This window comes from Lutra lutra, chromosome 7 (genome assembly GCF_902655055.1).
Source record: "Lutra lutra chromosome 7, mLutLut1.2, whole genome shotgun sequence".
Taxonomy (NCBI): Eukaryota; Metazoa; Chordata; class Mammalia; order Carnivora; family Mustelidae; genus Lutra; species Lutra lutra.
The window spans coordinates 74,213,556-74,222,577 of NC_062284.1; positions in this window are offsets into that span (position 1 = coordinate 74,213,556).

Below are 9,022 nucleotides of genomic sequence, written 5' to 3' on the forward strand. Positions count from 1 at the left end.
AGGAGTTTATGGGCCTGGCACATTGGAGAAAACATAAGGGACAGGAGCAGCAACTTGGGCCCTCGAAAGTTCAGTCCTTATCTCTGCCACTTGTGCTTTAAACATTTCTTTCCTAAAACAAACTCCAATTTCTCTTCAAGCCTGGAAACTCCTGGTAAGGGGAGAGTCAAAGGGAATGAGGCTGAGGACAGGCCTCTCCCGTCTCCTGCCTTCTGCTGCCCTGAGCCTGTCCTCAGACCCAGCCAGTGAGTGTTCACAGAAGGCTCTGCTCCTTTCTCTGAGTGGGCTGGTGGAGGCTAAGCAAGGTGGGAGAGGGTGAGAGGATTCCAGGATCCCCGCCTGGGGTTCTGTGGGCTAGTGGTCTTTCATGTTTTCTGGGCCACATAGGCCTTTGAGTCCTTGAAGAAAAAAGCTTCACCAAATCTTGCATACCATTCCAGGTTGAGAACTGCTAATTGATACAAAAGAGAGAAGTCAGTGTGAAGTTCTTCTTAGGGGTGTCTCCTTTTGGTAAAGGCATTTTCTGCTGTCCTGGGGCATGTTCGAGGGCTCCATCCTTCTGTGTGTGCACGTCCAAGGCTCAGCAGACTCAGGGAGGAACAGTGGCCCTAAGAATGCCTCTCTTCCTCTTGTGCCGTCCAAAAGTCTCCCCTGAATTGGTCCCTAGGGAGGACCTGAGACAAGGCTTCCAACTGACCTCTGGCTTTCACCTCACTAAAGGGGCTCACCAGTGCACCCTCTCTGAACCTCCTGGGCATGGGTCTTTGTCTTGAGACTAATTCAGTCACAAAAACATTTATTGTTCCCTACTGCAAACGTTGGGCCAGGCACCCTGGAGAACACAAACATAAAAACAGACCCAACTTCTCTTAAGTTCCTTCCTTGTGGTATGAGTACAGGGGTTTAAAACACTCATCAGTAAATAAGGCGGAAATGGGGCGCCTGGGTGGCTTAGTTAGCTGAGCGTCCAACTCCTGAATTTGGCTCAGGTCATGGTCTTGGGGTTGTGAGATTGAACCCCATGTCCAGCTCTGGGCTCAGCACGGTCTGCTTGTCCCTCTCCCTCTGCTCTGCCGCCTGCTCATTTGTGCATACTCTCTCTCTCTCAAATAAATAAAATCTTTAAAGATAAATTAATAAATAAGGCAGAATGTATTCATTCTTTCAATAAATTGAGAGAGTACCACTCTACGCCAGGTATTGTTTTAAGAACTGAGAGGGCCACTGTGAACAAAACAAAGATTATTTCCCTGCAGAGTTTACACTCTCATGGGGGAGATATACAATAAACAACAAACATATTAATAAATTATACAGTGCGTTAATAGGTATATAGGTACAGAAAAAAAAAAAGACAAAGAGAAGGGTAAGGGTATAATTCTATACCCAATTCTAAGGCATGGTGGGCTCTTTTCCCACACCAAGTAGTTCTCTAACAGCTGAGTGTCTTACAATTCAGCTGAATTCAGACACATTCTGCCTGGAGATAGGGTGAGACCCCACAGGTTAAGGGCTCAGTTCTGCAAGACTAGCCCCCCTCCATTTGCTAAGTGCAAGTCTTAGTTGTCAGCTATGGTCTGACGGTAGCTTGGAGATTCCAATCACCTCTTCCTTGGGTTCGGTGAGTTTGCTGGAGTGGCTCACAGAACTGGGAGAATGATTTCTTACTAGATTACCAGTTTAGGGCACCTGGGTGGCTCAGTCAGTTAAGTGCCTGCCTTTGGCTCAAGTCATGATCCTGGGGTCCTGGGATTCTGGGGTCCTGGGGAGTCTGCTACTCCCTCTCCCTCTGCCCTGCCCTCCCCTCCCCCATTTGTGATCTTGCTTTCTCTTAAATAAAATAAAATAAAATAAAATAAAAAGACATCTTTATCACTCTTATCTTTATCGCTCACATCTTTATCACTTAGGAGAGTCTACGGGCTTTAGAAACTCTGTAGCAGAAATGCAGACAGTGAGGTTTCCCTAAGGTTGAGACTTGTGGAGGCCACAGGTACAGGGCTAGGAGGCTACCTAAAGAGGCCTGACAGAGGGATCTGAGGTGAGGAATCAGAATATAACAGTAAACCAAGAGCATAAATCTCAGACTGAAGGCTTCAGTGTTGAGGAATAGTTGGGAAAGGTGGGGGACATAGGCATCTGGGTGGGGTGGGGAGATGCAGACAGGCAGAACAGGACAGGATTCTATGGGTAAAAGGATAGGCCCAGAAAGGGGAATCGCTGGAGGGTCCCACAGCTCTAGCATATAGCCACGGCAGTGGGCAGAGCCTTGTTATCATATCTCTGGCCCCATGACCTCCTCCTACACTCTGCAAGGGCAGACAGTGAGGGAAGTGGCCAGTCAAGCAGGGACAGTACCCTTTAGGCCTGCAAGGAGGACACCCAGAGTGGACCCCCAAGGGGAGAGAGCAACCTGAAAGCGGGGCAGGGGCTTCTGAGCTCACTTCCTCTCAGGATGAGAGCCCTGGGAGAGGGAGGACAGTATGGCACTGGGAAGGAAGGCCCTGGTTCTGGACCCAGCGCTGGAGGAAGGGAGCCAAGGCCCACAGAGAAGAGGACTTTGCTTGCAATGGAGCGCCGCACAGAGGGGGATTGGTGTGCCACTGTACATGCTGTGTGTTTGTGGGAGCGTGCATGTGTCCCTGATGGAGTGGGACTGACCCCAGAGGAGAAGGGCTTGGGACGGAGAGCAGGTGAATGGGCTGGGGTGTGGAGGGGCAGTTTGCACTAGTTTTATGGCCCTTGCCCCTTCCTCTGTTGAGAAATGTCCAGAAAAGCCCATCCTGGGCCCAGGGCGCACCCGGAATGGGAGGGGTGCAGGGGCAGAGACAAGGACAGGTCCATGTGCTCTGCTCCCCAGGCTATTCTTACCTTTCAGCCTCACAAGTGGACAAAGGCTCGGGACCAGGCTTGGTGAGAACCAGGGTCAGACTGTTTGAGTCCTCCCCACCCCCACCGCCCTCTAGTCCTCAGGCCAAGTTTCCAGCCAGGGGCTACAGATCATGGACACTGCAATACAAGTACTTCCTTGGGATAAATAACCTCAGTATTTACTTGGTTCCCAGCAGCCCTTGGGTGGTACTCAAATGCTTTCACCTGGGCTAAGAAGTGAAAAAAGAAAAGAACCACCACCACCAAGTTTGGCACATCAGAGGGTTTCTGTTGACTTGGGCTATTTGTGGGCTTGAAGGACTGGGGAGGAGGGAGAGCAGGAAATGGAGCCGGGTTAGTGGGGAAAAGCAGTTCGTGGGACCACTTAGCTTCTAGCTCCCCCAGCTGTGGGTGGTAGAGCCTCAGGATCATTGGCCTTGGGCTGGGGACTTGGAATGCCTGACTCTCCACCCCGGAGCACGTAGTCTCTGTTGATACATTTTAAGTTAAGCCCTTCATCTCCGATTCCTAAAGAAAGATCTGGAAAACAGTATCAGGGCAATTTGGAATTCTAGGGAATCCGGTGATGGCCGCAGGTAAGTTTAGAAGGTAACCCAGTCCAGTAATCGAGGTGCTGGCAATCCAGCCTGAGGTTTCTGTGTTACGATGAGTCCTGAGGGTACCCAAATTTGTCTGGATGTTGTGGCCCCATGGGAACGAGAAGCGGCACAAGCTGCAGTCCCTGGCCCATCTTTCTCTTATTTATTTTCCAGACCACTCCGACGATGGGTCCCTCGTCCCATGTCTCTGGCTGTGACTGCCCAGGCCTCACTGTGGGGCTGGACTCCCAGGTGCGAGGGCAGCCTGGGGGTCCTGGAGCTGTGCTGGAGAGGAAGGGGTCATCCTAGGGTGGCCTGAAGCAGTGTAGCGGACTAGAGGTTCTGTGTAGGCTGGGATCTGTGGGGGTGGTGAGGTGATGACAAATGTGGGTGAATGCCCAGGGCTATGCTTGCCACAGCTGACTTCACCTTGAAGGTCTCACACCAGATTGTACCAAGAAGATGAACTGTCTTTCCATCAAAAGCAAATGGTTCCCTTGGCAATTGAACAGCAGGGGATACATTAGCTGAATACCAGAATCAATGAAAGATTGGGAATAGGATGGAAATGGAGGAAAAGAGGGATCAGGAGATGACAAGCCACAAGTACCCTCGGGCTTCTGCACCTGTGGAGCTGGGACAGTGTTGGCGGGGTTGAGGCTGAAGTTGCTGTGCAGGTCTGGGCGGTTGTGTGCCTTGGCTGGCTGGACTCCAGTTTAGAGTTTCTGTCCCTTTAACCCTTGAAGGCCAAAAGATGAGGTCCTCTATGCAGGGAGGGTCCTCCTGAATTCCAGTGGGTGAAATGACTTCCTTTGCTGATCGTTTTTTTTTTAATAACACGTTTTTTTTTATTTTAATTTTTTTTTTTAAAGATTTCACTTATTTATAAGAGAGAGCACAAACACAGACACAAAGGGGGGAGTGGCAGGCAGAGGGAGAGGGAGAAGGTGGCTCCCCACTGAACAAGGAGCCCGATGTGGGGCTCCGTCCCAGGACTCTGGAATCATGACCTGAGCCGAAGGCAGTTAACGACTGAGCCACCCAGATGCTCCTTGCTGATCATTTTAATGGGGACCTTTGATGTTTCCTAATTGCTGTCTGCTCCAGAGAGGGTAATTTGTGTAGATACGTGCAGCGTGTGTAGATATGTATAGGAAGGCGATGCTGAGCTTTGAATCCAAGTCTGTCCACCACTTTCCCTGACAAAGTGATGGCCAGAGCTCTGTCAGCCTGATTCTCTCTGGCATGTCTGTTTTAGTTTGGTTTCTCTTGTAAGTAGAGCCTAAGACAAGAGCTTTCAGACAGGGGATCTGAGGGAGCAGGAGTGAGGGGGTGGGTAGGAAAGGAGGGGGATGGTTAAGGAGGGTGACACTGCCGGCCACATCCCCCCATCTTCCAAGGAGCACACAGAGCACCTCCCAGGCATGCGTGTCCCCCTAAAGACGGCAGGTGGAGCATTTATCCATGAGCTCTCACCTCCCAGCCCCAGAGGGCTGCCCCTGGGGATTATAAACTGCTCCCCACTTATAGTCAAAGAGGAAGAAGCCATCCAAAGTGCAGTGAGTCAGACCCTCTAGAAATGCCACCCCCTACCCCTAGCCACATCAGAAGTCACATCAGACAATGGCAAAAGGGTTCAAGTCAGAGCACCCAAAGTGTCCCATCCAAGGTCTCTAGGAAGTAACTATCCAAGTAACTTATCCAAATTTGTTTAAGGGACAAAACTCTCAACCCATTGCTCCTGTGAGGACCCAGGGAGAAACACAATCTCTCTTCTTACCCAAATAACAATTAATCTACTTGCCCCAAGGGACAGCCTTCAGAAGTTTTCACTGGAAGCTTTCAAGCTGCCAGATCTCAAATCTCCAGTTACTGGTTTGAGTGGTTGCTGTGGCTGTCCCGCAGGGTTCCCAGAAGATTGAAGATATGGGAAGGCAGGAAAGGAAGATCAGAGGAGGAAACTCTTAATAAACTAATCATACACTGAAAGAGCTGTGACTTCTCAACAACTGAATGTTCTACTTGTTAAAAAATGAAAATTTAAAATGCAACACTCAATGTCATTAAAGTTACACATTAACTTTAAAACTCCCCTTACTTCTCCATAAAAATCGGGATGGTTTTAGTATGTGAGGTCCTGGAAGGGAAGGAATCTGGGGCCCCCTCTTGTCCCATTTCTGTTGACCCAGCTTTTGGAGACAGTTGACAAAAGACGCTGGTGGTAAGGATGGGTCCTTGGCAACCTGAAGCACCGCAGGTATGGGGATGAAATGTGGGGCTTTGGAGTTTAATTAATGGAGACCTCAGGAGCCAGCCCAACCAGAACACCAGGCATCTGGGGTCTTGAATGTCCTGGGTCAGATTTAGCCAACTAAATAGCACACAGACAACACAGCCCACATCGGGAGAATTTCAACAGGCAGAAGGAGGGAGTATGGGATGCCAAGCAAAAGAAACCATCACCTCCACCACCTAACTTTGAAACAGACCCCAGCAGCCCACATCAGAAGGAGCCATTTCCAGAATTCTCTTCTACCTCCTTTCTGCTCTTCCCTGTCCTCCTGAAGTTTATCAGCTAACTCCATGCCAAACCTTTCAGGGAAGCTCTGTGCCTCTCCTGTCTTGCTTCATTTGCTGGGAGTTAAGAACTGATGCAGGTGTGGGGAGGTGTAGCCCTCCGAGTGTCCATAAGATCTAAGAGTCACTTGCTTGTCATGGAGGCTGTGTTTCTCTGACCAGATCTGATGGCTTGTCTCCAGTGCACCTGGTCTCTTGCCTTTACTAGAAGAGATTGAAACTGTCTTATCAACCTGCCTTGGGAGCAGTTATGCCTCAGAATCAAGGAAAAGGTCATCCAGAAGATCTGGTTTACTCCCACCTTCTCTCTCTCCTGATATTTTATAGATGAGGCAACTGAAGGCCATGAAGGGGAAGGGGCTTGACCATGAAGTGGGCTGGTAGGAGATATGGCTCCAGAAACTAGGTCCCCTGACCCTCAGTCTGGGCTTGTCATGAGATAGTCCTGTGCCCGGTTCACTTGGCCCATCACCTGCCATACTGATGATTCCCTAAGAAGTTCTCTTTTCCAGGGTAGGAGCTTCTGGATTTGAACAGGGAGTGCTGTGGACTGAAAGTCTATGTAACCCCAAAATTCATATACTGAAACCCTAATCCCTAACAGGATAGCATTTGGAGATGGGAACCTTTGTAATTTGGGTTCAATGAAGACATGAGAGTGGGGCTTCATGATGGAATGAGTGCTCTTATAAAAGTGACATGAGCTCTCTCTCTCTCCCCACCATATGAGGACACAGCAAGAAAATGGCCGTCCGCAGACCAGGAAAAGTGCTCTCACCACTGCCTGACTAGGCTGATCTCAGATTCTGAGCCTCCAGAACTGTTAGAAATAAATGTCTATGGTTAAGCTACCCAGTCTATGGTATTTTGTTATAGCAGCCCAAGCAGACTACCTCTGGGGAGCTGACACTAACCTCTGCCCACATGACTTCACTATGGTGGCGACAGATCAGAGAGCCTGACCATCTATGCCAGCCACAGGTGGCCCCGTCCTCAGGGACCTGCCCCAGCTCAGGGCTTAGAATATATCATATAAAAGCTTTCTGGTATCTCCCAAAAAGTTGCTAAAGAGATCCTTACTTAGTGTTGAATCCATATTTTAAAAAAAAATACTCGATTTCTATACTACTCAGACAGTACAGTAAAAACAACGAATCGAATTCGTTAGTTTGAAAGGTGCCAAGAAAGAGAGGAGCAGCCACTGGCTGCTGTCCTGGAGCTGTCCTGACATGGTCTGCTGGCCCTTGGTGCTGATGGTCTGGCCTCCCAGCTAGGCCACGTTGTTCTGTTAAACACAAACAATTCTGTGAGATACTGACATCTGATAAGCCCACTCTGTTCCCTTGACAGAGAAAGACAAAAACAAGATCACTCTGTAATCAGTCTGAAAACGGACAAATTACTGTTTCAACTACAAAAATCTGAACATCCATTCTTCATCTTGAATAGCAAGTGACAGTGGTTGCTTTGTCAACAGCCCCTGTAACTTGGCTCTTTTCTTCTCTCCTTCTACATGCTTATGATTAAGATTCCAATGGTATGGAAGAATTACTCCAGTAGCCAATCCAGAGCAAAGCCTTGCCTCCCTAAATCCTCAACATCACCTGACACAAGCCCGAGCTGATAGGTTCTTTCCAATAATCTGTTCCCAAAATGCCCCACACTTGCCCATGGGGTGCGTTCTCCCTCATTTGCGAAGAGTCAGTAAACCCAGTCTTATTGACTATAGTATTTACCTGGTGGCCTTTGGCTGGAGAGTACTGGCCGTCTGTACATTTATTTTTTAAAGTATTTTAAATGAACATGGTAAAAAATCCAGGTACTTCAAAGGGTGAACAGTGAAAGGTAAGTCTCCTTTTCTACACTTGAACCCTGGAATCCACTTCCCTTCCTCCAGGGCCATCACTGTTCCCAAAGACAGTCTGTGCACATACAGATGGATACGTATATTTATCAATTTCGGTGCTAACTGCATTTATCATTACTACCAGTTTGTCCTTCCTTTTATCCACCTGCTCGCCCAATATTTACTGCACCTGGAACTCCACAGTAATGCTATGAACTTTCTCAGGGGAATGATAACAGTGACTCAGGATACCGTGTGGGCCAGGGGAATAAAGGGCTCCATGGCCTGTGGCCATTTAAGCAGCAGTCCCAACTTTATTGACAGAAAGGTTTATTGGTTGCTTTCAATTCTCCCTTTACTACCAGCATGGATGGGGCTATCACCTTTGATGCAGAAGCTATAGCTTTTACAATGATGCGGGGATGGACTGAGGGGTGGAGAACAGGTCCTGTGGTAGAGATGTTTTCCCTCAGCTTCAGGATGAGGGCCAAATTCCTTTGTGTGAGGTACAACTCCTCAGATTCTGACCTCTGCCTCCTTTGTCCCTCTGTTCTTCAAACCACCACTTGCCCTCAGGAGCTTTACTCTTGCTGGCTGAAGGAGTCCAGTCCATCCATGCCCCACCCCCCCAACGGGCTGTTCTTTCTCTTGTTCAAGGTTTTTGCACACTCCACTGCCTTTATCAGAAACCAGCCTCCAGGGCAGCCACTCCCATGGCACTTGCCCCAGAGTGTGGGCATTCTGTTTTCTCCTTCAGCCCTGAGATATTCTTGCATCTCTGAAGCCACAGCCTCTAGCAGGAAGCTCAGCACATAAAAACTTCTCAAGGAAGGTTTGCTGAATGACAGAATGAATGATGAATAAAGGAATTCCTCTTGTGGAGGCTCAGTCTGGTGTGTTTAGCCCTTCCTGCTTCTAAGAAACCCTTCTTCGATCCCAGGTTCCTGGAAATGGCAGAGGCAAGCCATGTAAGGAAACGGTTCCTTCTAGAAAAAGCAAGATTTGCCCCTAGGGCTACGCTGGAGCAGCAGCCCTCTCTGCCTCCCACACTGCAGAAAGTTTTGTCTTTCCTTCAGGGAAGGAAGGAAAAACTCTTGGCTGAGTTTTCTAGAGCCAGAACTCAGGCTGC